Raw genomic sequence first — 24549 nt, forward strand, 5'->3', positions numbered from 1 at the left:
TCAATTATCATTTTTATTTGTAGTTCACTGTTGCTATTTGAGTTTCTATGTTGTCATTTGTCATTTGGAGATAGTGAATGGGGCCTTGAAAACTAGAAAATGGAGTGACAAGTGGAGAAATCTGAATATTTCTGACATAGTCTTCTGTTTGAGTTCAATAGAATGGTGACAGCAATTGAAGCACCCAGAAACATTTTCAGCAGGTATGGGGATAATGGCACAGGGCGGCGAAAGGCAAGGAAACAATTTTCTCATTTGAAGGAGAATCGTTTTGACGTTAGTGGCTCTCCACATTCAGGAAGATCTCTGCAGCTGATGAAGATAATTATTCCACAATGATCCTAAGCAATGCACTTGAGAACTCTCAAATGCAATAAACTATTATCATTCCACCATCATGTGACATTTTCATACAATGAGGAAGGTTAAAAAATTGATTATATGGGTACCACATGCTCTACACCAAAATCACAAAAATCAGGGGGTGGCCATATGTGTTCATCTCTGCTTGTTCATTATCAATTGGCTCATGAAAGACATCGATCATTCCTATCCTGTATTATTACTGGTGATGAGAAATTGTGTCTTTATGCTAACATAAGGAAAAGAAATGAATAGTTGCACCCAAACAATGCAGCAACTCCCCAATACACAGACCTGCATGCATCCACGAAAGATAATGTTATGCATCTGGTGGAACAGCAGCAGTGTGGTGTACTACAATGGCTTGCTTGAGGTGTAACCATCAATGCTGACATTTGTTGTCAACAGCTGAGGTGTCTCACAGATGCAGTCCAAGAACAACAAGTAGGAAGACTATGTGACGTGATGCTACTCCTCTACAATCTCTTCCCACATTCTGCTATACTGACAAAAAACACTATACATGAGCTGGGTTGGGAAATCATTCTGCAGCCACCTTATTCATCTGATCTTGCACCCTCAGATTTTCACCTATTCCACACTCTGTTCAAAAACTTTCAAGAAACTTTCTTTCCAAATGAAAATGTGCTCCAAACATGGCTCAATAAGTCCCTTGTCTCAAAACCATGTGATTCCTACAATCACGGAAACAAAAATTTATCCCAGCATAGGCACATTCTTGTAAATAGTGAAGGAGAAAATATTATTGTTGACTAAAGTCTCTGTGGTATGTATATGTTGTGTTTATTACACATATGGAAAAATGCTACAAACTTATGCACCGGCCTAATATATAAAATTTATACATTACAATTAATATACTTATGATCATGAGGAAACCACACTGCCTTACAGAAATAAATGGGTGTGTGAGTTGTGCTTCTGTGAATGTGTGAATGTGTGTGTGTATGTTGCTAACTCTCCCCCCCCTCCCCCCCCCCCCCCCCCCCCCCCCACACACACACACAAGAGAGAGTGGATGGTTGTAGAATATTGAATACAAATGTCATAGCTGTCAGAGAATGGTTCTTCAGCTGATTTGAGTTTTGGTTTAAATATTTTGTGGAAAGATTCACAGATGAGTGAATGGAAAGGGTTCAGGTGGTATTATTACTATTACTGTGATAATAGATGTCTATTGTAGTGTTGTTATATTGTTTTACTTACTAGCGTAAGCAATAAGTTGTTTGTCGTGTGTACTTGATCATTCAACTGGGATTTCTGATTGGTTTTCTGTATGTGGTAATTTTGTTGCAGGAATAGGTGGTGTTCATTATTGCTGGTCCTAACTATTTTCACGTCTTCTTCTCTAGTTGTTGGTTTGTGATAGTGTTCTCTTGGGTGTTGTGCAAATGTGGAGTAGTTTTTCCCCATTCTTCCATGCTATCATACGTTCTTTGTATCTGACATCAAATGTTCTGCCTGTTTGTCCTGTGTATCTGCCATCACAAGTGTTGCACTGTAATTGATATACATCTGCTTTCTGTGCTTGCTGCGGAGGATGGCCATGCAAACAAACTCGACAGTACCATATAGTCTACTAGCTCCACAGGTGATGAGAGCTGGAACGAATAAATTATGAGATAAAAGAAATTATTCAGATAGTTAAGGGAGATGAGATTTTACTATGAAGGGAGAATGGAATTCAATAGCACTACAAGGACTGGATGGGAAAGGAGATAAAGGGGAAGTTGCCAGGAAAACTTTTGTTCGAAGAATAGTTTAATCATAGTTAACATCATATGGTGGTTCAAGAATTTTTGCAGAAGGTGGTAAATGTGGAAGTGACCTGGAAATACTGGAAGGTTTCAGGTAGATGGCATAACGGTAAGACAAATCAAATATTGGAAAACCTAGGTTGGAGTAACTACAATGCTATGGAAAGGTAGATTGCTGCTCACCAATATAGAGGAGATTTTGAATTGCAGACTACAACAAAAGAGTGCTACAAATTTGAGCTTTTGGCCACAAGCTCCTCTTCTAAGTCAGAAAACAAACACACATTCAAAACTATGTTCTAATGTGTGTGAAATCTTATGGGACTTAACTACTAAGGTCATCAGCCCCTAAGCTTACACACTACTTAACGTAAATGATCCTAAGGACAAACACACACACCCATGCCCAAGGGAGGACTCGAACCTCCGCCGGGACCAGCCGCACAGTACACGACTGCAGCGCCTTAGACCGCTCGGCTAATCCCGCGCGGCAAACACACATTCACACGAGCACAATTCTCTCACATATGACCACTGCCTCTGACTGCTAAGGGAAGACTGCATCTAGCAGCTATACCTGATTGTGGAGGGGGAGGGTTAGCAATCTGTGGATGGCGTGGGTAAGGAGGAGGCTGGGGTAGAAGGGAGGGGGAGGAATAGTAGGAGGGCAAGTGTAGTGCCACTTATGAGTGCAGCTGGGAGGTTTGAGGATGGGAGGGAGGGTGGAAAAGAGAGAAGCAGAGGAGGGGGGAAAACTAATGGGCATGTTGGGGGAACAAAGACTGGTAGTGATAGAGTGGGAGGAGGAAAAGGCATATGAGAATGTAGGATATACTGCAGGGACATTTCCCACCTGCACAATTTTCAGTTATAGGATTTGTAGGTGATGAGAAGGGTTTGATCATATCCTTGATGTTATTCAGCACTGAACACACAGTGAAGAGAAAGGAGAGATTTGGAAAGGGAATTAACGTTCAGGAAAGAAAATTAAAACTTTTGAGGTTTGTCAAGACATTACAAGTCTGTCAGAGATGACAAAAGACTTGGAAGAACAGCTGAATGGAATACATAATGCCTTGAAGAAACATTACAAGATGAACATCAACAAATGTAAAATTAGATTAATGAAATGTAATCAAATTAACTCAGGTGATACTGAGGGTTAGCTTAGGTTAGTGTTGTTTAACGTCCCGTCGACAACGAGGTCATTAGAGACGGAGCGCAAGCTCGGGTTAGGAAAGGATGGGGAAGGAAATCGGCCGCGCCCTTTCAAAGGAACCATCCCGGCATTTGCCTGAAATGATTTAGGGAAATCACAGAAAACCTAAATCAGGATGGCCGGAGACGGGATTGAACTGTCATCCTCCCGAATGCGAGTCCAGTGTGCTAACCACTGCGCCACCTCGCTCGGTGATACTGAGGGAATTAGGTAGCAGTAGATGAGTATTGTTATTTGAGCAGCACAATGAGTGATGGTGGAAGAAATAGAACGGATATAAAATGGAAAATTGCAACAGCAAGAAAAGAAGTTCTGAATATATATTTCAGTGTCAACAAATATTTTCAGTAGCTGTTTGTCTGAGGTGTGGTTTTGTGCAGAAGTGTACTGTGGATGCTAAACAGTTACAACAGGATGAGAATAGAAGTTTTTTAAATTTATTGGTGCAGAAGAATGCTGAAAATTAGAGTGGTCAAACTGAATAACTAATGAAGACGTACTGAAACTAAATGTGGAGAAAAAACTTTATGGCACGATTTAACTAAGAGAAGTGACTGGTTGATAGGAACATCCTGATGCATCAAGGAATCAACAATTTGGTAATGGAGGGAAGTGTGGGGATATAAAATGTAGAGGCACACCAAGTGTTGTCAACAGTAAAAAGGTTCAAATGGATGTAGATGGCACTAGTTTTCTTGAGATGAACAAGCTCACACAGGACAGATTAGCTAGACTAGCTGCATCAGTCTAATCCTTGGACTGAAGATGACGACAGTATCCTACAGATATCAACAGCTTTTTCTTCACATAATCTAATTCATTTATTATCAGATGGAATTGGCACAAGAATCTTAAATATACAGCATTTTTTTTCAAAAGAAAGTGCTTTCAATTTACAGTTTTGCATTTCATATTAAATGTTTCAGTTTCAATAGTCATAAAAGCATTGGAACATGCTGCAGGCCAAGATCTTGAAGAAAAATTATTAATTTATGTAGAAGATATGGTCATAACACCCAAACCATGAGAAGACCACTGTCATATACTACATAAGTTATCAACGCCCTTATATTACCATGGAGTCCCTACAAAACTGTGCAAATTACGATTTGAAAGAGAAGAAATAAAGTTTTTAGGAGACATTGTAAACACTCAAGCCATACTAGCAGACTACCGTTGATTAATAGTGATCAGATGATGGTCAGAATCAATGTGTAATAACCAATTAAAATCATATTTAGAGTTGATTGTCTTCTGCAAGATGTACTTTGAGGATTCAGTGTTAAACACACCTCACTCACTAACACATTTGTAACAAAAATTCAATGGAAGTGGACTTCAGAACATAGACAGAATTTTAAAAAAGCAATGAAGTTTATCTAATATTCCCTAAAATAAACAAAAATATTGATATGAAAAACTAATTATTTGATTTCAACAAGAAAATAAGAGAAAATATAAGGAACTGTGGGGTAATTGGCACGGGAGGTAAAATGGGCTATGGTCACTTTCCCAAGGAATGGGTGGATATTTAATTTTTATGGTGTTTTCAAAATTGAGTAAAGTATTTTATCTTTGTAAAATAATGTACTGCATATCATTCACAAAGATTTGTCAGATAGGGCTAGGCTGTATGACAAATACGTTAGAGCATACAGATTTCACATGAGTACTTGTTTCTGAATGTTCAGTTAATCTTTCATTTTTAGCATATGTGGACTGGTTGCTCCCTACAGATTTATAAAATGGGCAACAGCCCCTTATATTGGTAATAACCAGGCCACGTGGAAGCCAGCTGCACCATAAAAGGGTTCAGCTACCTCAATAAAAAAAACCTTCTGAAATTATTATTTGTAGATTAAAAATTAAAGAAAGATAGTTTTGGTAATAAAATTATCACAATATGTAATCAGCACAAATCATGGTGTGTACATACAAAAGGGAAAAAGGGGGTTGGATTTACGTACAGTACTGCATACATGAAGCACTCTCTAGATGCTGTGAAAAACATTAATAAGGCTAATCATGGTGTGGCAGTTTTTCTCCACGTTAAAACATTATGTCAATAGTACACAAGGGAAAGAACACAATCACTAGAAGTGGGTAGAGGTAACTTATCTATCTCCAAAAGATTAAGAAGACTGGCAAATCTCCTTCAAGATCTACGTAAAAACTACAGGAGACAAGGCAAAAAATTGTCCATTAAAACTGACAAGATAAAAACTACTGCTTACAGGCTTCCACTAATATACAGGAAAATATATCACTGTGCACTCTTTGAATCAATAACATGCTTCATGGGAAGCACACAGGCACGTAAACTCCTCTTGGCAACAAACAGAACTTCTGTGAGGTGCACATAGAGGTGTGATCTATGGTTGCTGATATTACTATTAGGTACCACACTGCAACACACTGAATGAAGATAGGCTTCAGGGACAAAATAAGAGCAATCAGAGAAGACAACCTCACTAATAAAGGCCATCTTAAAGATGGTGGGTGGATACATGATAAAGGAAGTGGGACACATGCAATACAGGCCAGAGAGCCTACTATTACTTCCCAAACATAAGGGAAAGATTAGGAATAAAACACACAACCCCAAGCAGAAGAACAGTATATTTCCTAACACGATATGGTCTTCATCCAATACACTAACATCAGATTAACATCTGCCAAGAAAACAAATTGGCTCTCCTAAACACGTGATACTATACTGCATCTCACACACCATGCAGGACAACAAAGGCTGATACACCACTACAAATACAAATCTCTCAAGAATCCAGACCAAAGGGCAGACCTAGCAGAATAGCAGACATTATTTCAAGAACATTACAAGAAGAATATGGAAGGGAAAAGTCATATAAACACACATCCAGACAAAACATAATCATGACTCTAAATGTCAGCACTCGAATGCAGAAACTGAAACATTATACCAGGTGGTTATAAGTAAAGTGCAGCTTTTCTCAAAGGTTCAGAGTGCACTGTAATTACTATATTGCAGCAAAACTCAGTAGATATGCTAATGCATTGATGTGAAATTGATTTATGCTAGAAGAAATTAGTTCCAAATTTGGCCACCAGATGCAAATCTGATACTGTGAGTGCAGGACTGATGAATAGAAATATTCCACATGTAATGGATTAGGAACAGCTTGTGGGCAGAAAAGGTCAAGCAAGTGAGAAAGGCACAATGTTCATTTTATTATTAACCACCACTTACACAATTTGTTCAATATGAGCAATGGAAACATTGATGAGATGGTCATCCATAAAATGATGTGATCAGCAGATGCTAGCAGCAGTTCCGGTGAAATCTGAGCAATGTGTTTCTGTCTTCAGATGAGGTACAGACTGAATGTGTCCTGATAAAGACATTCTTTTAGATATCCCCAGAGCCGAAACTACACAGATTCAGATCAGATGAATTTGGAGGCCATGCCTATAGAAAACCTCTGGAGATAACATGTGTTTGGAAGGTCGCATTAAGCAGATTTTTCATTGGACAAGTGATACGAGATGTTGCCCCATCTTGCATAAAAACAGTGGTTTCCACACAGCTGTGCTCTCCCAAAGTAGGAATTGCATGCTATAATGTGCAGACATCATGATACACTTGACAAGTCCTGTGGGAGTATTCTAATCAAAGAAGAATGGACCGAGCATAAATATGCTTGTGAATCAACACCACACAGTTACGTAGGGTGAGAGCAACAGCAAATTCGTGCACAACATACAGTTTAACAGTACCCCAAATTTAGCAGTTCTGTCTATTCACTGCACCCTGTAGTGCAAAATGAGCTTCGTCACTCCATGAATATTGCCCAGCCACATGTCACAAATTTCAATCTGTCCCACATACCAAAGAGTAAATGCACAACATTGCTGCAAACCATGAGGTTTCACTTGGAAACCATCTGGATCTTGTACAGATACCAGTGTAATATAGACTGCAAAACTATCCATGCTGCTGACACTGAATGAGCACTAGTACAACCCAGGGAACACGGTGCATTGTCACTTACAGTAACAGCAATCTCATCAACAACTTCCACTGGAATAGAACTTCTTCTTGTTCCAGATGCCACAACAGGCTCACCTTTGTTTCTGAATTTCATCATCATCATCATCTTTAAGACATTTAATGACATCAGGCCTGGCCTCAGACCTTTCAGTCAGTGATACACTCTCTCAATGAAGCACTGTAATTGCTGCCATACACATGAAACAGTTTTACTAACAGCACACCATCTCTCTTCTCAATAGCCATACTGTTTGCACATGATATGGCTTGTTTAATGACAACATGGATGTCATACCATCATACAAATAATATACAGCAATGTAGGAAAAGACAGTGTGCTACTTACTGTAAAGAAGGTGAAGGAGCGGGAATAACAGTGTATGGCTGGCTGGAAAAACAATCACTGTCCATTGGAGAGTGTAGAATGCTAACAGCACATCATCAGGAGGTTGTGGGGCAGTGTTCTGGGACAGGGAGGTGGGGGGAAAAAAGGAGCAAAAAAGGAGAGGAGGGGGAAAGATGGGCAGGAGCATTAACAGAGGATGGCAAACAAAGAGTGTGGGAGACGAGAATGGGGAGGAGATGATAGGACACAGGGGGTGGAAGCTGTTGGATGGAGAGTGTGGGGACAGTATGTTACCGTAAGTTGAGGCAGGGATAATTATGGGAGTGGAGAATGAGTTGTAAGGATAACTTCCATCTGTGCAGTTCAGAAAAGCTGGTGTTGAAGGGAAGGATCCAGATGGCTTGGGTAATGAAGCAACCATTGAAATCAAGTGTGTTATTCTCAGCTGCATGTTATGCCACAGGGTGGTCTTAGCTACAGTTTGGCAGCTGCCATTTATCCTAGTGGGCAGTTGGTTGGTAACCATACCAATACAAAAAGCTGTACAAGGATTGCAGCAGAGCTGCTAAATGACAGGGCTACTTTCACAAGTGGCCAAGCCCCTTAAAGGGTAAGATAAACCAGTGACAGGACTGAAACAGGGACTGCTAGATGGGTGGATTGGGCAGGTCTCACAACAGGGTCTTCTACAGGGATATGATCCTTGTGGCAAGGGGTTCGGATTGCTAGTGGCATAGGAATCGACTTGAATGTTGTGGAGGTTGGGTGGGCAATGGATTACAGCTTTAGGAGGGGTGGGGAGGACCTAATGTAGGACGTAACTCATTTCAAGGCATGATGATAGGTAACTAAAGTCCTGGCGAGGATGTGGTTTAGCTGATCAAGTCTGGGGTGGTATTGGGTGATGAAGGGGGCACTCCTTTGCGGCTGGTTCTTAGGGATGGTGGAAGGATTGGGAGTGTGAAGGGAAATGGCACCAGAGATCAGTGTACGGACTAGGTTTAGGGGAATGTGACTGTGTGTGAAGGCCTTGGTGAGATCCTCAGCAAACTGAGCAAGGGAGTTCTTGTCACTACAGATACACTGTACTTGGGTGGCCCAGCTGTATCAGACATACAGCCTGGCTACCTGAGGGCAGCTCTTCTCCTTTTTTCCCCACCTCCCTCCACCACAACCTTCTGATGCTGTGCCCGTTGGCAATCTAATCCCTGAGCACTTTGCCAGACAGCGTTCGTCTTGCCCCCACCCACACACTACTATCCATTGTCAATCACCTTCCTTGCCCCCATTGGATTGCTGATTGTGTCCCACATGAAAGTTGCATTCTCGCTCTAACTGCCGGAATTGGCAATCTTGTGCATGAGTTGTGCTCACTTATGTGTATGAATTGTGGGTGTTTCTCTTTTGATGATGAAGACTATGGCCACAAGTTTTATGTAGAGTCTTTTAATCATGCCAGTTAGGACTGGAAAACGAATCTGCTCCAGTCCTGAATACCTGAGCCATTACACCAACAACCTGAAAACAGCTTTCGCATGCCGCAGCTACCCTCCTGACCTGGTACAGAAGCAAATAACCAGAGCCACTTCTTCATCCCCTCAAACCCTGAACCTCCCACAGAAGATCCCCAAAAGTGCCCCACTTGTGACAGGATACTTTCCAGGACTGGATCAGACTCTGAATGTGGCTCTCCAGCAAGGATACGACTTCCTCAAATCCTGCCCTGAAATGAGATCCATCCTTCATTAAATCTTCCCCACTCCATCAAGAGTGTCTTTCCGCCATCCACCTAACCTTCGTAACCTCTTGGTTCATCCCTATAAAAACCCCAAACCACCTTCCCTACCCTCTGGCTCCTACCCTCATAACCATTCCCGGTGTAAAACCTGAGCCCCCTACAAAACAATTTCACTTGACTCCATCAACCTCCTGACCCCAACGACACCCCGCACCCCTACTTTTTACCTACTTCCTAAAACTCACAAACCCAATCATCCCGGCCACCCCATTGCAGCTGGTTACAAGCCCCCACAGAATGTATCTCTGCCTCTGTAGATCAACACCTTCAACCCATTACATGCAGTCTCCCATCCTTCATCAAAGACACCAACCACTTTCTCAAATGCCTGGAATCCCTACCCAATCTGTTACCACCCAGAAACCATCCTTGTAACCGTTGATGCCACTTCCTTACACACAAATATTCCGCACATCCAGGGCCTCGCTGTGATAGAGCACTTCCTTCCGTGCCAATCACCTGCCTCCCTACCTAAAACCTCTTTCCTCATTACCTTAGCCAGCTTCATCCTGACTCACAACTTCTTCACTTTTGAAGGCCTGACATACTAACAATTAAAGGGAACAGCCATGGGTACCAGGATGGCCCCCTCGTACACCAACCTATTTATGGGTCACTTAGAGGCAGCCTTCTTGGTTACCCAGGCCTGTCAACCCAAATTTGTTACAGATTTATTGATGACATCTTCATGATCTAGACTCACAGTTAAGAAGAACTCCAGAATTTCCTCTCCAACCTTAACTCCATCTGGTCCAACTCCAAATCCCATGCCACTTTCCTTGACGCTGACATCCATCTGTCCAATGGCCAGCTTCACACATCCGTCCACATCAAACCCACCAACAAGTAACAGTACTCCATTATGACTGCTGCCACCCATTCCATATCAAACGGTCCCTTCCCTACAGCCTAGGTCTTTGTGGCAAACAAATCTGCTCCAGTCCTGAATCCCTGAACCATTACACCAACAACCTGAAAACAGTTTTCGCATCCCGCAACTACCCTCCCGACCAGGTACAGAAGCAAATAACCAGAGCCACTTCCTCATCCTCTCAAACCCAGAACCTTCCACAGAAGAACCCCAAAAGTGCCCCACTTGTGACAGGATACTTTCCTCGAATGGATCAGACTCTGAATGTGGCTCTCCAGCAGCGGTACAACTTCCTCAAATCCTGCCCTGAAATGAGATCCATCCTTCATTAAATCCTCCCCACTCTGCCAAGAGTGTCTTTCCGCCGTCCACCTAACCTTCGTAACCTCTTGGTTCATCCGTATGAAATCCCCAAACCACCTTCCCTACCCTCTGGCTCCTACCCTTGCAACCACCCCCGGTGTAAAACCTGTCCTATGCACCCTCCCACCACCACCTACTCCAGTCCTGTAACCCGGAAGGTGTACATGATCAAAGGCAGAGCCACGTGTGAAAGCACCCACATGATTTACCAACTGGCCTGCCTACACTGTGAAGCTTTCTACGTGGGAATGACAAGCAACAAACTGTCCATTCCCATGAACAGACATAGGCAGACAGTGTTTGTTGGTAATGAGGATCACCCTGTGACTAAACATGCCTTGGTGCACGGCCAGCACATCTTCGCACAGTGTTACACCGTCCGGGTTATCTGGATACTTCCCACTATCACCAACCTATCAGTACTCCGGAGATGGGAACGTGACCTTCAGTATATCCTCTCTTCCCATTACCCACCAGACCTCAACCTCTGCTAATTTCAAGCAGCCGCCACTCATACCTCACCTGTCTTTCAACAACATCTTTGCCTGTGTACTTCCGCCTCAACTGACATCTCTGCCCAAACTCTTTGCCATTACAAATGTCTGCTTGTGTCTGTGTATGTGTGGATGGATATGTGTGTGTGTGTGTGTGTGTGTGTGTGTGTGTGTGTGTGTGCATGTGTATACCTGTCCTTTTTTCCCCTTAAGGTAAGTCTTTCCGCTCCCGGGATTGGCATGACTCCTTACCCTCTCCCTTAAAACCCACATCCTTTCGTCTTTCCCTCTACTTCCCTCTTTCCTGATGAAGCAACTGTGGGTTGCAAAAGCTTGAATTTTGTGTGTGTGTTTGTGTTTGTTAGCATCCCTATCAACATACCAACGCTTTCGTATGGTAAATTACATCATCTTTGTTTTTAGATATATTTTTCCCGCGTGGAATGTTTCCCTCTATTATATTCAAACTGCATACTTATGTATAACTGTTCTTGGCCATGCATTGCTGTGGCTCAATCTGGTTAAATAGAAAAGGAAGAAAACACAAAGCACACATTTCTAATCCGCATGAGAATTGTATATACGTCATAATCTCCATGTCTTCCCTGTCTCTGAGAACCTCCTTCTCTCCCTATCTTTGCCTATTTCCTCCTTCTCCTTCCACCCTCTCTCTGTTGATCAACTCCCCCCCCCTACCCACCTTTTTCTCCTTCCCTCTCTCTCCTATATCCTCCTGCCCTCTCTCTCTCTGTCCATCTTCCCCTTTCTGCTTTTTATGACAATTTCCACCCACACACCTCTCCAGCTCCTATTCCCCCTTCTCTCTGACTTCAAGTCTTGTTTGTTGTTACTGTAAATTCTGATTCTGTAGTAGTTTCGAAACATAAGTTAAAGAGTGAGTGAGAGTAAAAATTTAAAGTAATTATGTCAAGAACTTCTCAAGACTTTTGGAATAATGTTTCCCCTATGTATATTCTATATTTATTTATATACTATATGTATTAAAGTAGGTAGATAAAATGTGTGTATATTTGAATGCACTGTTGTGTCAAAATTTCAAAGCAATCAGTGCAGAACATCCAAAGACTTTAAGATTCTGAACAAAGATACATTTACATTTTTATTAATACACATTTAAATATTCATTTGTTCAAAATCTTAAATCTCCAAATCTCCGCATATCGCTTCATTTGTTCAAAATCTTAAATCTCCAATTCTCCACAGATCACCTCAAAATCTTGACACAATGTTGAATTTGAATACACATGCATTTTAATATAACTACTAGGGCATCATATGGTATATAAATATATATTTTTATAAACATGTGCATATTTTTAATACGGCAAGAAAATCAATAATGAAAATCTCTTCTGATGTGATAGGCAATGACAGTATAAGTATAACCAGGATTAAGAATGTTGCCGATATCTTTGTACCTGTCTTAATTGACATATTTAATTTTTCCCTCGTGAACGGAGTATACCCCACTGCATGGAAAAGAAGCATAATTAGACTCATCCCTAAGATCGAAAATCCACAACTGCCTAGTGATTACCGACCAATTAGCATACTGCCTGCTGTTTCCAAAGCACTTCAATCTATTTCTCATGATCAAATCACTGAACACCTGCATGAATTCAACCTATATGACAAATTTCAATCTGATTTCCGTAAACACCACAGCGCAAACACTGCTCTAATTAAAGTAACTGATGACCTGAAGTATGCCATCAACAGCCGAAAGGCAACAATATGGATGCCACTAGACTTCAGCAAAGTTTTTGACATATTGCTCAGAAAAATGCAACAGCTTAATTTCTCAGATAGTGCAATGAGATGGTTTGAAAGCTACTTAAAAGATAGACAGCAATGTGTTGTCTGTGTAAATGAAAAATCTTCCGGGAAACACGTCTCCTCAGGAGTGCCACTTTTGTTTTATTTATATGTCAATGATATTTCGTCAGTTCTGTCCTCCTATAAATATCATTTCTATGCCGATGACCTCCAGCTCTACCTAAGCATCAGGCCTGAAGATATAAATACTGCAATCGCTCAGATGAAAAGGCACTCACTTTCTATAAAGAAACCTCAGAGTATTGGATATTCTTGTTGCAATCAGGCCAACACAAAGATAATTTATCATTTTTTAAAGGCTTACTGCCACAGTGACAGTGCTGAATCTATGAAGCAAGACAGGATAAAAATACAGCTGTGATGAAACAACATTATCTCATGACCCTCCAAAAATTAGATGCTTACACAGACTCAAATTTAAGCTATGAACAAGGATGGATTGCAGTATTTTTCAGCTGGTTCAGAGATGTCTTTCACAGAAGAGTGGCTTACTGAGGTTAACATTGTTAATTGTTGGTGGTCACACAACCCACTTTCAAGTAAATTGATCTGGGTAGCTCAGGAACATAACATTACCATTACAAAGGAACTTCCTCTGCAGAGGACACCCTCTTATCATAGCACTGACCATGTGGGCAGAGAGCTTTGCATGTTCATTTGAAGCTGAGGGCTATCCTGGCGATAGCACAGCTATCGGCAAGATCTCCAAACCCAGACAGGTCTCAATAGATAAACTTGACAAAGTGTGTTCCCCAATGCTCTACCTCTTTCAACATCCATTTCACAGTCCTTTCCCAACTACCTAGATACTGAATACAAGGTGTGATGTGACGTGTGCTGAGAGGTGCTTGGCCAGCAAGGGGAGCTGCTAAGGTTGACTTGAACCCCAATTCTCAACATGGAAAACAATTTGAAAACTGAGGGACTTGATGATACCTCCACTACTCTAATATCATGGATGGAGTAGATGCAAGCCTTTTCTACAACTGGATTGAGTGTGGGAAATGTCACTGAAAAATTGGACTCAATCACAATCAAATCCTTGCCTGGGGCTCAGAGGAGGAAACTTTTCAGAGAACAAAAAGAAAAGGAAGGTAATGAATGGCTTCCTAAACATAAATGGATGGAATTACAAGGTCTTGAACCTAATACTACCAAAAAAAGGCTGTTTCAGAGTGAATATGGTACATAGTCCTCTTCCCCCTCACGTTGGAGAACAAGAGAACAAGGGAGGAGCCTGATATGCCCACTTTTCAGATAACTGGACCCAGAAAAATCTGAGGCAGGTAATACGAAAATAGAATAATAGCACTGCAGTCTTGCTTTTTAGGATGGTGGTTACCTAACAGGGTACACATTGGTCATCATCACCGCACAGCAGGAGGAGCTAGTTCATCGGCTCTCTTTTAAAATACTGAGGGTGGAAATAGTCTATACCCCAAATTCAGGAGGGTCTATCTGGACAAGGTGGTCTAATCTTTGTCTGTGATTGTCTGAGAACAATGGGTTGGCTTAAGGAGATGATGCCCTAGATATATCTGTGGAAGGAGGCAACATTACTGGTCAAGACTGCAGCAGAACTCTTCAAGACCATGACCACATGCAGAACCATTCAAGACCATGACTGGGCACAGAACCAAAAGGTCTCAACAAATGACTGGAGGATAATAAACTGGAATGTTATACCTGACAGCGAAAACCTTATAGTGGAAGTTGGTGAGGAATCTCTGAAGGCAATGTAAGAGCAAGGCTCAAAACTTTATTATTCATTTTCACATTAAGCAAGGGCACTGGAAGCAACCATGATGGAAAGCTGACAGCTGGAAGTGTTGTAGATAAATCTGCAACACAGTAATGGGGCAACTGTGGCCCTGAGTTGCCGTCTGGGAAGACAGGAAGTGGATGTGGCCACAGCATTTATGTCGAAGAGTGTAATTTCACTCATGCCAATGGTGAACTTCTGTTCCAGGGACTTTGTGATTATCAGGACAAAATAGCATGAGGGAGGAAGCATGAGGAAATTTGTATTGGCTTTGTGTTATTTTTATGACAGTACAGTGCTCCTCCTTCTCAGTTATGAACAATGTTGATTGCTTGTGTTATCAATGCACACAAACTGGTTTGGGGAAGCAGCAACACCAACAGCAAAGGTGAGTAACTATTGGAGAGTAATTTAGAGATTCTGATTTAGAGGTACAGAATGTACCTTTAGGAATTGAAGAATGGGAGGAGTATCTGACTTAACTTTTGGGTCCAACTTAATGTGTAATATGTCAACCAATGGCACTTTGGCAATGGAGCAATCCTTATCTGACCACATGTATAATAAGTTTGGGGTTGAAATGGGTATTAAAACAGACCATGGCCTAGGAATCCCAGGAAATCAGACTGGGACTCATACAGGAAGAACCTAAACTCACACTCACCTGAAGTCAGAACTTCATTAAGCAGCCCAGTAGATTTTGAGAAATGGCAGATGCAGTGACATCTGCCATTATGACATCATTTTTAGACAGAATTGTACCTTGGAGGAACAACAATCTGGAATTGTAAAAAAGCAGGTAAGTAAGCTTCACTGTTGAACTAGAAGCTGTCTTAACTATCACTAAGGTGATGGTAAAATCAAAACTATGAACTGGAGCAGGAAACAGCAAAGTGAATACTGGACTAAGAGCCAAAAATAAAAAATAGGCAAGCTAACGATGCGGAAGCCATGTTTCAGCAATCCTGGGCTTGAACAGGAGACCAATTGAACCCATTTATTCATTCAGTGCTTATTTATGCTGACTAGATGGTAGGACTAACAACTGACCATGGTAACTTCAGGAAACATCTGCACGCAACGGGTACACAGAAAGAAACTGCCAAGTGTAGACTATGTGGTGAAGGGGATGAAACCACACCAAATTTAATCTACAAGTGCAAAGCTCTGGATGCCAAAAGACACAGAATATTTGGGTCATTAATTCTTGAAGTAATTGTGTCTTTTAGAGACCTAGTAAAGGGTTTCCTACTACTTTTTAACAGTACTGGACGACTTTACTACAATGACAGGGAGAGAAACTGCACAATAAACTCAGTTTCTGTATGGACTAAGACCACACAACCCTTCATTGTTTTTTTCTACAAACATGAGCCTGTAATACAGCCCTTGTGACACTGGTGTAAATGGAACAAATTGGATAAGTGTGATTTTCCTGTGCAGCTTTAATGTTTGTCAGTAGGCACTGATACCCCAAATCAGTCCAACACAACTAATATCTTAAAGCTTGAGGTAATTGGATCTATGAGAAGAGAATTTTTTGTTTGAGTTTTTCTTTAACTCAAGACATTCAGAGAGCTTTTGAATTACAGTACTCCAATGAGAAATTTCATCATTTAATACAAGACTGTTTTAAAGATTATCTTGAAAAAACCATAAGAAGCAGCAGGATGAGATTTTCTTACTAAGTATGTCACTGAGTTTATGTTCTGATTGTTATTTCCCACACTATGTGAATACATTCTTACCGAGCACACAAAGTGTGGGAACAAGCAAACCACCATCACTTTACACAGCCATTTACATGTTTCTCAATTTCAGAATTCATTGGAGTTTGGTACCAATTCATCCTTTCCTCTTTAATTACTCATATGTTCCATAGTGTGCACCACTTTTATATCCTATCTGTTCTGTTATATAATGCCATGACAGAATAGTCCACATGACACTCTTACCTCACACAGCAACTAACTCCAGATATTATGACAGAGCACCAGTTTCCAACATAGTGCCACATGTAAGCTTATCAACAAAATATATGTAAAAAAAGTGGAGACAGTGAAGTCTTAAGTATGGTACTTACAAACAAGAAAGTTCTGGTTGCCCTAACATTAATTCTTAAATATGTAGGTATGAATAGCAATAACTTCTCATGAAACAGCATAATACTATCTGATTGGTTGTGATGTGGAAACTGTCACAGGTTGGTTATACAGGGTAATTCCATGATGATGTTACAGACTTTCAGGGATAATAGAAAAGAGCAAATGTACCAATCTGGGTCATGGGACCATGGTCTGAAAATGACGAAGTTCAAAGTTATGAAATTGTTCTGATGTCTCTGATAGAGCAATGCATGTACCAGTACACTTGTTACTAAGATTGTAGGTTAGGAAACATAATAAGAAAAAAATTTCTAGTAAATGTGGACTCTCAAATGCATACTTTAAGAGCAAAGAGCACTTGTTCAATGGAAGAGATGTTTTTCACAGTGGCAAAGGTGAACAAGTGCTCATTGCTCTTAAAAGATGTATTTTAAAGCCCATATTTACTGAACTTTTTGTCCTTGTTTTGGTCCATACTAACCCTACCCAAATATACAGAAACAGCTTGCAGTAGAAGAGAGACATTTCACAGTGTTGATGGTGAACAAGTGTTCATAACTCTTGAGGTATGCATTTTAGAATGAATATTTACTAGGTTATATCCCTTGTTTTAGTCCATATTACCACATCTGAATGTTTCCCATGCTACAGTCTTAGCAACAACGGTATTGGTACATGTATTCTGTTGTCAGAGGTATCAGCATGACTCAGTCGTTTATGGACCCAGGTCCCTTACCTCAGATTGATACATTTACCCTCCTCCACCGTCCCTGAAAATCTATAAATTCATCATGGGGTCACCCTGTGTAAGGTCATTGGATTCAGTAGATGGGCTGTTTTCACTATGTTTCCATTTAAAGATAGATGGGTCATCCAATAATATCTAGTGGCCTAAGGGACCCCACTGACCCTCTCCAACATTGATGAAATGTTTACAGGATGTAAATACAGAACTTACATGAAACACTGCCAGATTACAAAAGCATGGTTGGAGCATAAGCCACCTTTTTGTAAAGGCTAGTTTTTTGACATTGTGACTTAAAGGAATAAATCATCAACTTTGTTTCACCATTGCTCAGTATCAAAAATACATATCATGCTGAAAGTTGGTCACCATGTTCAACTTTTTGGGGACAATAGCTTAGTTGCAGAACTAAAGGTTAAATTATGGTAAATTCATCATAATGTGCTATCAAAGTTACTTAAAATTCTTGTCAAAACAAATTTTGACTATACTTTATTGGCTTGTATCTACTGAAAGAATAACTTTCCGAAGCTGATTCTTTACTCACATGCAGCCTACCAGCATGTCAAAAAGCTTTGTAAGTGGCTCAAATTCTATTCAAAAATTTAATTAGTCAATTCTGGCTCATTTTCAAAAGGTCATATCTCAAAAGGGATCACTCAAATCTTATTTTTATTGGCGCCATTGAAAAGAGTTCACTTTGTTTCTTCAGAAGAAAATGTTTTTATTTTTCAGACAGGCAAGTTTACTGGCAACAATGGAGTTAAAAACAGGCTTCAACAATGTTTCTGAAGCACACTATTGTGTAGTGAAGAAAGCTCAAGTTCAATGAGTGCTGTTTTAAATTATGTAAAACCTGTTGTCATTATTACATAAATGTGTTTTTCTGTAAGTACAAATTATTTGAAGATATCAACTTTTTAGAAATGGTTATCTGAACACTTAAAATTTTTTCTGTTCTGTTCCCAAATTCCCTATGAAAGTTTTCAGTGTCTATGTTTAATTTTTTCCAGTTGGAAATATACAGAACTTTAACACTATCAAATATTGAAAGCAAAGGCAACTGAAAGTAAAAATTGAATTGTAGTTTAATGAATATGAAAGATGTGTCAGTGCGATGTAGCTTTGGCTTTGCAGATAATTCTGCATGTCATCTGAAAACATATGCACTTCAACAAGGTTTCAAACATGTCAAGGAAATTTCAGTAGAACAACAAGAATTACTAAACTGAAGACCTGAAATAGGCTTTACTGAAAATGTACAAATATACTCTCATCACAACAACTGAAAGCTGTGACATAGAGCAATGTGAAATGTGGTCAGAAGACTTGTTCAACTTGTAGAAAAGCAGAAAATTTTCAGTCATCTTCATCCTAGACAGAAGATGAAGCAGATTTATACCCAACAGAATCACTTGATAGAAGTCTAACAGCTTTTGGGGTCTTCCCATAGATTTCGGAGAGTACAACAAGGGATGTCAAAGTTTATGTAAGGTGTAAAGTAAGTGAAGCTCAACAGTCAATTGTGAATAACACTGTTGCTGATGGAAGCTTCATCTCAAATGATTTTCAAACACCTAGTACAAGCAAGACATGTCCTGACAGTGAAGATTATAAGCAGCTGATCAAAGAATTGAAAGAAAAGTTGCACTTGTCAAGGCAGCCTGAAAAATTGCAAATTTTGACATTAGTAACTCAAAGCTGGACTATAAAAGAGAATGCAAGAATTTAACTTTTCATACAGGATCATAAAGGCAGCTAAGAAGTTAAAAGCAGAAAATGGTGTATTAGCTCTGCCAAAGGAACAGGCACAGCAAGAAGACTCCAGAAGCTGTAAAAGAAAGAGTAGTAGGATTTTTTTCAAAATGAAGAATTTAGCCAAGTCTGCCCAGGTAAAAAGGATTGTGTATCAATTACAACAGAGGGAAAAAAATTTTCATGCAAAAATATCTTCTTCTGAGTAATTTGAATGAAATATTTCCTGCATATCGGCTTGAGGATGGATGTGAAATTGGATTTTCCAAATTTTGTGAATTGAGGCCAAAATGGTGCATTGACGTAGGTGCTTCAGGAACCAGCAACTCACTCAGTCTCTGTTTGCAGTTTACACCAAAAAGTAAAATTGATGCTTGAATTAAAGCAGAAGTGAGTATGATAGAGATACATCACAAATCAAGCAGATGACCATTAAGGATTTTATTGAAGATCTGATTTCAAAAATTGCCAAGCTTTCCACTCATCGTTATATTCCAAAGCACCAAAGCAAGCTTCTAAAGTGCATAAAAGAAAGCATCAAGACAACTGAACTGATGATATTAATGGATTTTGTTGAAAATTATTCATTCACTATATAAGATGCAGCTCAAGGTTTTCACTGGAATAACAGCCTTACACCCATTTGTTGCATACTTCAGAAATAACATGGACACAACAGCATCAGCTACTGTGTAATAAACGACAGCCTGAAGCATGACACAATTGCTGTACATTCTTTTATAGTAAAAGATCTAAAGTGTCACCTTGGAAAAATCACAAATATTTACTACTTCAGTGATTGCTCAGCAGCACAGTACAAAAACTTAAAAAAATTTCTGCATCTTTGCCACCATCAAAATTATTTTGGAATTTCAGTTAAATGGAACTTTTTTGCTACAAAGCCATGGAAAAATGTCTCCATGTGTCGGAGAAACTTTAAAGCACCTGGCACCATGAGCAAGCCTTCAAAGACCAACTGAGGACCAGATTTTGACACCAACTGATATTTTAAAATACTGTACAAAGAATATATCAGTGGAATTAAATTCATTTTTATTTCAAAATAAGACACTGAAGCATCAGAAAGTGAACAAGAAGAGAAGTTCAAAAATGGCTGCACAGTATCAGGAACATGAGAGAATCGCCGCTTTGTGCCAAAAGTTTGTAATAGAAGAGTATTGAATGATACATATTGTTTTGTGGCCAACATTGACCAAAGTCAAGCTACAGTTTCTTAAAGAAATACTGCACCTTTAAGACCAGGCCAATACATTGCCTGTACTTATGATGGAAAATGGTGGGACGGTAATGTTTCTGAAGTTTCAGGTGATATAAATGATGTCTCAGTCAGTTTCATGCATCCCAATGGACGTGCACATTCATTCTATTGGCCAGCATGGTAGTGTATTTGTTGGACTCCAGACAAAGTGTATTTGTTGGACTCCAGACGAACACATTATTTCTGTCATTTCAGCTCCACGCAACAAGAATGGGCCAATGTTATAGCTTGCTAGAAACAACTGTAGTTGCTATTAGTAACACATTTCAGCAACTGAATTAATGAGAACTGAAACATGAGGTGTGACAATACAGTAATGAGACTGATGTGAAAAAAAAAATGTTCCTTACCATTTTAGTCACGTTTAGTGTTGTCTCCTTTAAAGTAATTCCCTCCTGATTACACACACTTTTTTCAGCACTTCTGCCATTGATGGTAACATATCTGGGACTCATCTTCTGTAATATCCTCCAAGACCCTCGTCACAGCTTTTTGGACATCATGTGTTGTTTGAAAATGGTGTCCCTTGACTGCCATTTCAACTCTTGGAAATAGAAAAAAGTCGCACGGAGTGATATCTGGTGAATAAGGTGGCTGTGGTAGTAATGAAATTTGTTTTGAGATTAAAAATTGCTGTACTGACAGAGCAGTATGGGATGTCACATTATCGTGATGCAGAGTGCAATTATCAGCAATGTTGGAACAGACAGAATGAACTCTTTTACGAAGTCTTTCCAAAATTTATTTCTATTAATATTGGTTAACTGTTTGTCCAGGAGACACCCACTGTTTATGAACAATTCCCTTGGAATTAAAGAAGCACACAAGCATGAAATTCACTTCTGACTTTGACATATGAGTTTTGTTTTGGTCTGAGTGATCCTCTTGAGCACCATTGTAAACTTTGGCAGTTTGTCTCTGAGTTGACCTGAAAAAAACAACTTTCATCACTAGTGACAACATGGCTCAACAATTCTGGATTAATTTCTGTTTGCTCTAACAGATCAGCTGCCACATTCTTCCACGTTTCTCACTGTTGTGGTGTCAGATTTTTGGGGACCAGTTTTGCAGAAATCTGTCTCATACCAAGATCTTCAGTTATTATTAGCTGAACCATTTCTCAATTGATGTTCAGTTCTTCTGCAATCATTTTCACAGATAATCTTCGATCAGATTGTACAAGTTCACGCATCCTGGCCAAGTTGACATCCGTCCACTGCAGTCTTCATCTTCAACATTCGTTCTGTCTCCACTAAACATTTTACACCAATGAAAAACTTGAGCTCTTGACAAAACCTCCACTCTAAAAGCCTTCTGAAGCTTACCGTAAGTTGTCGTTGCATTTTCACCCAGTTTAACACAAAAAGAAATGGCATACAATTGCACAATATTACGCGGTTCCATTTCTGTGACGAGAGACACAAACGTGAGTTCACTTATTACAGCACAACTCACGACTGAGCAGTTGCATCGATGTGCCACTTGGACTAGAAGCAGCTTATAGACAAAGGTCAAAGATATTGTGCCTACACAAGCCTGTAGGGTTGCCACATATTGCAAAGAAAATCAGTCACATTACTTAATTGTCAGACCTTGATTTATAGCTCAAGAACGATAAAGAGTAAAACCGGTAATGGCAAAGCCATCATGGACCAACACAATATTGTGTGAGTGTGTATCTTTTAATGTAATGAAATGTAAGTTTATTTGTTCTTAAATGCAATGTCTCAAAAATAGAAACAACCTTTTCTGACCCAACAAAGTGAGTTCTTTTCAGTGGCGTCCAGAAAAATCAGATTTAAGTGATGACTTTTGAAGTGCAGAATGACAATTATTGAACAATATGAAAAAAATGTAAACTAGTTATACCTATGGCATGCACACACTTTATTCAACATGTAAACATCACAACAGATATTCAGATTTAGGCTATGATATGTTCAATCTGCCTGGTATCATTGGCAATGATGTGGTGCAGACGAACAGCAAAATTCTGCATGACCCACTAAAGTGTCAGAACACTGATGCTGTTAATGACTTCCTGAATGGCTTTCTTCAGCTCAGCAATGGTTTTGGGGTTATTGCTGTGGACCTTGTCTTTGATATAGCCCCTTAAAAGGAGTTGCATATGTACAGATCCAGAGAATATGGTAGTCAATCGAGGCCCATGCCACCAGCCTTTGGGTACCCCAGGACCAGAATGCAGTCCCCAAAGTGCTCCTCCAGGACATCAAATGCTCTTGTGCTTCAATGGGGTCGAGCTCCATCTTTCATGGACCACATCTTGTTGAAATCAGGGTCACTTTTGATGATGAGGATGAAATCATCTCCCAAAACCTTCATGTACCATTTGGTAGTCACTGTGCCATCAAGGAGTATCATACCATTTATTCCGTGACTCAATATTGCACACAGTCATGCACTGAGGGTGAAGAGACTTCTTGATCAAGAAGTGTAGATTTTCAGTTCCCCAAATGTGCCAATTATGCTTACTGATGAACCCATCGAAATGAAAGTGGGCTTCTTCGCTAAACCAGACCATATTCACATCAAAGTCCTGTTCGTAAATTCTAAGGACAATAGTGTTGACGAAACATAACCACTGTTCCATGGTCCTGGGGCTTAATGGCCGATGGGTTTGAATTTTGTACGAGAAGAGAGGCAGGTCGTCAACAACAATTTGTCGGAGTGTCTCCCAGTTGATTCCCACCAGCTGTGCAGCTCGTCTTATCACTTTCCTCGAGCTGGTTTGAAACACAGTGCATGTCTTCTCAATATTTTCAGGCATTTTAACTCTTTTTGGGTGACTGACATTGCTAACATTGTCATCATGAACACAACCTATTCTCTCAAATTTGCAAATCAAATTCTTGATTTTCAGCACACATGGGCCAGTTGTCTTCATCTTGATCTCAGTCACAAACTTCCTTTGAGCTGCAGTTGGACTGTTATTGATCATGTAGTACGCATTCACATGCTCAGACACACTGTACCAAGGCATTTTCACGTGCAAATGGCCAACAACAATAAAGGGCATGCGCATGCACATACTAATTCCCATCATGCCCCATGGCCAACCATGATGTTTGAATGGCCTAACATAAACAATTCAGAAATTATGATGATTTTATTTCACATAGTTCAATCACTGTCACCCTATGAATTAAAAGTGAGCCAAAGTCGATTAATTAAATTCTTGAGTAGACTCTGAACTTACGTGTCTCAGTTATTATTTGAGCAATCTCAGTGCCACTTGCAGAGCTGTTTGACATGCTGACAGACTGCAGATGAGTAAAGGATCAGCTTCAGATCGTTATTCTTTCAGTAATTACAAGCTCATAAATTACAGTCAAAATTTGTTATGACAAGATTTGTGACCCATTTTGATAGCACATTATGATGAATTTATCATAATTTGACCTTTAGGTCTACAACTGAGCAATTGTACCCAAGTAGTTGAATAGGATCACAAAGTTTCATCATGACAGGTCTCTTAGATACTGGGAAATGGTAAAATAAAGTTGATTATTTATTCAAAAAACTAACCTTTAGAAAAAGGTGGCTAGCAGCCCAACCATACTACTTAGGGTATTGTAACCTGGCAGTGCTTCATTTAAGCCCTTTATGTACATCCTGTAAAAATTTCATCAAAATTGAATATGGTCAAGTGGGAAGCTTATCTAAATGTAAGTCACTTGACATGGAATGACCCAGATATTAATTCTCATTTAATTTTTAATTTATGTCCTTCAGTATAAAACTTACAGAATAATTATGTAAATGC

General features: G+C 39.9%; 1 protein-coding gene across 1 annotated transcript in view; it reads right to left on the bottom strand.

Annotated features, from left to right (window-relative positions):
* Positions 1 to 24549, bottom strand: part of LOC126354333 (proton-coupled folate transporter-like) — a 231414-nt gene that overhangs the window by 21050 nt on the left and 185815 nt on the right. The window lies entirely within an intron of this gene.

The sequence above is a fragment of the Schistocerca gregaria genome, chromosome 3 (assembly GCF_023897955.1).
Source record: "Schistocerca gregaria isolate iqSchGreg1 chromosome 3, iqSchGreg1.2, whole genome shotgun sequence".
In the NCBI taxonomy this organism is placed as follows: Eukaryota; Metazoa; Arthropoda; class Insecta; order Orthoptera; family Acrididae; genus Schistocerca; species Schistocerca gregaria.